An 8,027-nucleotide genomic window follows, 5' to 3' on the forward strand; every position below is an offset into this window, starting at 1 on the left:
TTTATGAGCTCAGTTATTCCTTTAGATCAGCTGCTTAAACCATTTGTTTTTCTCCACAGGTCAACAGTGTTGCCCAGCACAAATGAATTTTACACCTTCTCAAACTCAATAGAGCAAAGATGGAATTTCATTCCCCCTGCAAGCCTTACTGCCTCAGAGAAAAGGAAAAACAACATGTGACATCTAATTCTTTCTTCACATTCTCATCTCAAATTGCAAGTGATTTCCAAATGCTAACTGGTTTTTATTGTAAAACTGACAGAAAAAATTGCCCATTCTGGTTTTGTTTCTTTCTTTTTTTGTGTGAGGAAGATCAGCCCTGAGGTAACTTTTGATGCCAATCCTCCTCTTTTTGCTGAGGAAGATTAGACCTGGGCTAACAACTGTGCCCATCTTCCTCTACTTTATATGGGATGCCACCACAACATGGCTTGACAAGCGGTGTGTCTGTGCGTGCCCGGGATCCGAACCTGTGAACCTGAGGCCACCACACCGGAGTGTGTTCACTTAACTGCTGCACCACGGGGATGGCCCCTCTCTTTATTTCTAAAGCTGAAATGTCTAAATCTTTCACTGGGATTGTTGGAGTTTCCATAAAATGAAAACGTACATTCCAGAAAAATCCTTATCTTTCCAGAATAATCCTTAATATATTATGGTAAACACCTTTGCAAAACGTAACTGATTTTCAATGTCAGTGCCTCCACAAGGGTATCTTTGCATTATCTCCCCTCCCAACCACGTGTCACTTTGCTCCTCCCCAGGCTCATGGGGTCAAAGTGTTTACTGAGCACTAGGAATTATCAGAGTCTGAGGGAGACCTCAAGGATGACTAAGCCATATTTTCTGACCCCAACCATCTCTTTCCATCTCTCCTTTAACCTCTATTTTTCTCACTCTGCTTTCTACTTTAGTTATTTACTTGTCTTTTGAATTGTTGTTTTGTGGTTTATAATTACCATGTAAATTCATGTTACTTTTTGCCTTAGAGTTTAGAAAGAACTTACAGTGAACAATGTTTTTTCCCAGCTCTTTGATGTGTCTAATAACTTCCAATGCAATTCAAGGGGTTTCTTGTTTTTATGTCTCCATCATTATTCCTTCAGAATTATGTTCACCCCACACTTTTTATCTGACAAATGCTGCTTTACCCTTTGAACGTTTCTATGCCAAGACTCACATGAGGAATCCCTCGAACACCATTAGCTAGGTGACCCCACATTCCTCACATTTGTTTGCATAAAAAGCACTATCACAGATACCTTAAAGAGAACAAATGGAAAAGAATATTCAATTTCTCAGATAAGTTTACAATCAAATGAGGCATTGAGGGGACCTGGGGGCACTGATCAGAGCAAAATCCAAAGAGAAGAGTTTTCAGTCCATTTCAAATGAGGCTAAAACTGGAATGAGATAGTATTTTAACAGTTATCTGAAATCATAAACATTTTTCTGACCTTTGAGAATTTATTTGCATATAAACTGTACAACATGTGGGGAAAGAGAGTGTTGATATTGTTCAATTTCTTTTTATTTTTCAGCGCTTTGTAATAGATGTGGCTATTCACAATTAATAAATATCATAATGTGGAGAGACCCAACTTTCAACTGCCTGATATTATCAATTCTTACACAAAGCTCGAGTTTTAAAGATCAAATTTCATTTTAGTTACCTTCCATCTAGTCGATTTATATCAGAAAGTTGTTGAGTTTTAGGAAAATACTTCAAAACACAAATTTTATATGTAATTTCAAAAGCAAAAATGAGTTAAAAACTGGATGGTAACCAGTTTTACTACCATATATTAATCTTTAACATGGGAGCAAACCATTTTAGAGAATATAATTGATATTTGCCTATTTCTATATTGTAGAATGTTAAAGGATTTACAGTCTTAATAATAATTTCAAATACCAGAGAATAAAAAACAGAAGGTTAAGCTTTATGAAATGTTTTTTTATTTTTTTATTGATTTTTTTTAAAGATATTTATTTATTTTTCCCCCAAAGCCCCAGTAGATAGTTGTCTGTCATAGGTGCACATCCTTCTAGTTGCTGTACATGGGACGCGGCCTCAGCATGGCCGGAGAAGCGGTGCATCAGTGCGATCCCGGGATCTGAACCCCGGGCTGCCAGCAGCAGAGCGCGTGCACTTAACCGCTAAGTCATGGGGCCGGCCTGAAATGGTTTTTTAGACATAGCAGATTTCAGAGCATATTACTTGAAAATAAAACAATCAGTTAGTGAGGTTTAAGCAATGTGGTTTTACTTTAAACTTGCTCATTCCATGGGAGCATCAGTAAAAGCCCTCCGGGAGTGGCTGACGCTCTTTCCCTCCACGTGAGCACCAGCTGTATTTTCTTTAAGCATCAGACTCTCGGGCAACACCATAGCTCTCAACTCCGTTTAGTTGAGAAAAGGCTTTATGTGTCATATGTTTTTTCTAGGGGTATGGAGCTCACAGACTTATTAACTACAGGGAGAGAGTAAGAGTCAGAACACAGTCAATAAACTCCAGTGTGCTCAGGTGAGAGGACAGATGCCTGAACTCACATCTGAAGAAGAATTTAGAGGATGCTTTCTGACTCTGCTTCGTGCCTCTGACTAAGCAGTCCTGGACATCCCCGTTACAGCCATGGAATAACACAGGCAGCCTTGATGGAGCAGAAGTCCTCCTATGTCCATCATTTGTGCAGAGCAAACTGGCTTAAGACCTCTCGTTTCCTGCTGCAGTGGTAATTTACATAGATACAGAACTGTCATCTAGTGAATAAGAAGAAAACAGCAAGGTGTTTGACACGAAAAGTGACATTCTGAGTTTTTTCAAAAAGAACAGTGAAGCACTAAAGTTGGTAAAGTTGACACAAAGTTGACACGATGTGGCACACGAAAGTTATAGTAAACACTAATAATGTGTAGGTGAACTAATCAGTTGCTCTCTATGCCTCTAAAGCATGTCTTGACATCTGACTCATAAATAGTACAGTTTAAATATAATAGAATATCTTTGGAAATAACTTCTCATCTCATCTCATCCAATGTTGTTTGCAGGATCCGGTATTAAATAGCCAGATGGTGAGTACCCATGTTGAAGCACCATTTTTATCACAGTGGAGAGAATATGAGGCATAAGCCGAACAGACCTATGTTCAGATCTTCCCTCTTACCCTTGATCAATTTTGTAAACATGGTTTTCTTTATCAACTATGAATTATAACAGTTACTTTAAAGGATTACTGTAAGAATTGCATAAGGGAATACAGTAAAGGAACTAGCGCACAGTAGATTGATAGTTAATTCTCCTGCCCTCTCTTCTAAGAAACATACAGAAATAATCTAAGAAGAGAACCCGTGTATAAAGTAAACATATGACAAAAAGTCCATGGCTCCTGAAGTAAGGGACATCATTGTTGAGTGCTTAACCTCAACTGCCTCCAAATACTGTTAACTCTCAATTAATTTTATGTGTTTTCTGTCTTCCAGACAAATCACTGGCTACGAGGAAAGGAGAAGGTGTGAAATTTAAATTGATTTCACCCTTGGATGGTCCAGCTGTAATATTAGGTGTTTTAAAACACCTGGTTTTTCAGGTTTCCTGCTTATTCCTGTATATTTTACCACGGTTCACAGCCCGAGAAAATTAGAAAATCATTATAATTTTACACACATGAATATATATCTTGACTATTACAGCTCGACTCTTAATATATAGAGCAATGTTGTACATGTTTTGTCCTTGTGGATAGTACAGAATACTTTTGTCCAGGTTTTCTTTGGCATTATCATTTATAACGAAGAACTCAGTAATATATGCCCTGGAGATAAGGGTTTAGAAAAATCTAACATACTATCCTAGTCATGCCTCAAAAAAAAAAGTAAAATAAATAAAAAGCTATAAAAATAATAAGAGGATATTTTGAAGGCACCATTTTTCTTAATTATTTCCAACTTTATTTCCCTTCACCTCTTTTTAATCTTTCTCTGTCTTATTTGTTATTGGCTAATTATCTCACAGTAATTAAACCACCCTCAGCTGAGTCCCCCATGCCTCTTCAAGTGCCCCAGACTGATGTAGGTCTCAGCTCTGACAAAAAGAAGCTGGAAAAACAGCTTTGTGGCACTATTCTTAAGAATATCTTTACTCTTACAATAATAGCTATATTTTTGAAAGGCACCAGTGGATTACAAAATGAAGTACTCGACCAATGTTGTATCCTCATTTTCCTTCCAGGGGGAGCACAACTTTCATGTGTAATGCAGGGCTGTTGCTTTATTGTTTTTTCCTTTCAAGACATTTTATTACTTGTAAAACATAATAGGGTTAATGGTGATATATGAGTAACAATATAAACTTACAGACAGCAAAAAGATACTATTTTACAGTCATAATTTTGTATACTGTAACAAACAGTAATACATTCATAGTGTACTATCTTGATTGATCAGGAATTATTCCTGGCTCATTTTTATGCTAATTCATTTATTAGATTACCAAATATATACTTTTATGATCTTTATTTTCAATCAATACAATTGAAGGGACATCGATTGTTCTTGGTAAGTGAAAGGTCACAAAAAATTTTTGATAATTTGTAAGTTTGAGAAGGATCTTTCTGCTTTTTAAAAGAGAAGTCATTTAATATTTGGGAAAGTTCTCAAAAATCATCAAATTCTTTAATTTTACAGAAATGAATACTACATTCCAGAGAGCCTAAGTACGTTGTCACACACTAATCAGAAACAGACCTGGGCCTAGAACTCAGGTCTGAGTCACCTGACTTCTACTGGACCACACTCAAGGGAGCACATCCTCTTCTTACTGGTAATTTCTAATACTAAGGTATTTTCAAAAGCACAGTTGGGAGAAAGTGTAAATAAATAGAACAGATGATTTTATATAAAAAAGTAGCAATTGCAACCCACAATTTCTATTCCATATGAGTGTTTCCTTTCTTGAAGGTTTCTTGTTTTTAATAGTAAGTCCACTTTGGTAACAAGAAAAAAGACATGAAATTTGGCTTCTTTAGTAACAAAAAAAAAAAGCTTCTGTTGAAATTAAAAAGACACTAACTAATGTTTCATCTACTACAGCAACTTAAGAATATTATTGGATTTTGGAAAAGCTCTGAGAGATTTTTTTAAAACTCATATCCATGTGACTATTAGTCCAGCCAGGCACATCTCCACATGACATCTCCTAGAGTGTCCAGTTTTCTGCTGGACCCAGCTGTTGTCAGGCACAATGCTCTGGCTGGGTAGAGAATGATGCAGCTTCTGAAAAGCATGTCCTCAGTTCCACTTCAAGGCTGATTTTCTCTGCAAAGTGTAAGTGGAAGAAAACATCCCCTTCCACCTGACTGGATTCCCCTGCAGGCTTAGAGAAACAAGGTGGCCTAGTCAGATGTGCAGACAGGAAGGTAAATGAGAGTCTGTCACAATTTTATGACAAATAAGAGAGAAAAGGATTTGACATCCTAACAAGATTTTCTTACCTGTTGAACAGCATCTGAACATATTTTTCAGAGTTTCCAAAATAGCAGATTGAGATTCTAAGTTGGAAAGGAAGAAGATAGTCAATATATTAAAAAATAAATTTTCTCATTTCCTCAATTGGAAAACAAAACTAAATAAAATATATCTTTAACCATAAGTACCAAAAACATCTAGTTTATCTTCCAGTTATAATTCTGTGTTATGAGAACATGAATACTTTTCAATATATTTAATATGTACAGTGACTAACACTCATGCCTTTAATTACTTTTGAATTAAAAAATAAGGAGAAGGAATATAATAGAGAGTAAAACTAAGAAAAAGAGAAAAAAGAAGAAAGAATGTGTAGGAAAGAGAGAGAGTCAGGAGAAGCATGAGAAATGGCAGAAAGGGACATGAGCAGAGGGAAGACACCAGGCTCAGAGCGAATGACAAGTCAACTGGCTTCTGAGCAGGGCTCAGGTCTAGAGTCACTGGGCTGCATCTGAGAACTCCACTCAGTTCTAACATCCTGAGAAAGACAATGCCTCATCTAAACTCGGACGGCACTGGTTACCAACGCTCTCCTCTCCAAGGACATGCTGGAGCTTTGAGAACTGCCTCTCTCAGCTCTGGGACTGACAGAGTCCCCATTAAATATTCATCAACTGGGATGGTTGTTTTGAAAGAGTAACCCAGAGAGAGCTCTATCAAGTGTACATTTAAACCTGCCAACTCCTTCACTCATCCTTCCAAAGAATTAACAAACTAAACTGTTTAAAAAAGATAAAAACTACTGTTAAGCAAAGTAGCAGAAAACTTTCCTGGTAAACTTTAAATGTTCCATCTTTTTAGAAGTCACCTCACAACATTCTGAGCATAGTCTAAAATTCTGGGCTCCCTACAGTTCCAAATATGTTTCAGAAATGATCTGTTTTTCATCACAAAGTAAGCCTATACCTTATGAAGCAAAATAAACTTGGATGAGTTTTATCTTGTAGAGAGAGGACAGCAAGAAAAAGAGTAGGATGTGCCTCTCTGCTATGAAGGATAATAAATAAAATCACACCAAAATATACAAAATATGCCTCTAAAACTGAATGAAGCAGACTCTAAAGAGTTTTACATTTTAAGTAAAAATGCACTTATATGAAATTATACATCAGTTTGACTAAAATATAATCAATTTTATAGAAGAAGTATTCATTAAGTTTCATTTAAATAGCATGACATGATTAGCTGCATAATAAATGGGAGATATTTTAATTTGGGTATGCCATGTCCTCCCACCAATGAAGGTGGGCTTAAGTCTCTAATTTTCCTAAAAGGCACCAACCGTATGTTCTGCTTATTTGATTATTTAATAGTATGGATCTGCTCCTCATTGCCAATGAAGGATGTCTACACACACGCTTTAGCTTGCATATGTAAGGGGAAATGCAGGATGAGTTTATAAAAAGAAAAATTGAAAATGAGCACTGTCTTTAGGAGAAGTGGTCAATCTGTTCAAGAACATTTTCTCCCTTGGTCAAGTGAGAAGCTGAAAGAGAGAATACTATCAGCCTCTTCCTTGGCCCCTAATAGAATTCTGCATTACCTCAATTAAACTAGTGCTAAAGTGTTTGTAATAAACTTGGAAATGAGTTGATGATACTGTATTTGCATTACATGACACAGACTCTCTTTCATTAGGCACGATTCAAAACACTTTTTTGGACATTAGAGTCCATACAAGTTTTGCTTCTCTGACAGACTGTAACTTTAATCTCATGGACATGAAATGATAGAGAATTGTTCCCCTTTCCCTTTCTACTTTAAACCTGAGTGATAAATTTCCAACTACCTTTAAAAACTGCAGGTCCTTCTGAAACACATTTTAGTGTGCTGGTTTACTTTAGCTTCATTTCTTTGTTCTATCCTAAACTCCTTTCAGTTTGATCTATGTTCCCTTTGTATTCCTTTTGTATACCTAGATATTTAAAATCTGCTCTAATCTATATTGGAGAAATGTTGGGTTACATATCTTTCAGCCAGCATGTAAACTCAAGTTTTAGGGTTTCTACGCAAAAAGTTTCTGCCATGTTTCTACCAGCTCTCCTTCCATATATTTTCCTCCAGGATTTTCTGTGACAAAATTGCCTTTCTAAAAACCAGTCCTCTGTTCACCCTCTTGGCCTGTCACATTTTCATAGAAAAATAAAGAACTGGATTTTCCAAAGATGCAACAAGAATGATCAAGTGCTGATTCATACCTAGATATCCTGCTCCAGTTCTCCATGAATTTTAAAAATAAAGTTAATTATCTCTTTCATTTTGTCTCAAACTATTGAGTAACCTTGGCACTGAACCCCTAAATTGGTCCACAGCCTGCTTCAGCAGACACAAAACTCTCTCTCAAATGCTTGAATTCATGTGCTGAGTAGGTATTGTATTTATTTAGATTTTATTCAACAAGAGATCTTCATTGATTCACTCAAATACTTAAGTATATATTATGTGCCCAAAGGTCTTGAAATATTGGGGGTCTGCAAGGAAGACAGATATGTATAAACAGA

This window comes from Diceros bicornis, unplaced genomic scaffold (assembly GCF_020826845.1).
Source record: "Diceros bicornis minor isolate mBicDic1 unplaced genomic scaffold, mDicBic1.mat.cur scaffold_255_ctg1, whole genome shotgun sequence".
NCBI lineage: Eukaryota > Metazoa > Chordata > Mammalia > Perissodactyla > Rhinocerotidae > Diceros > Diceros bicornis.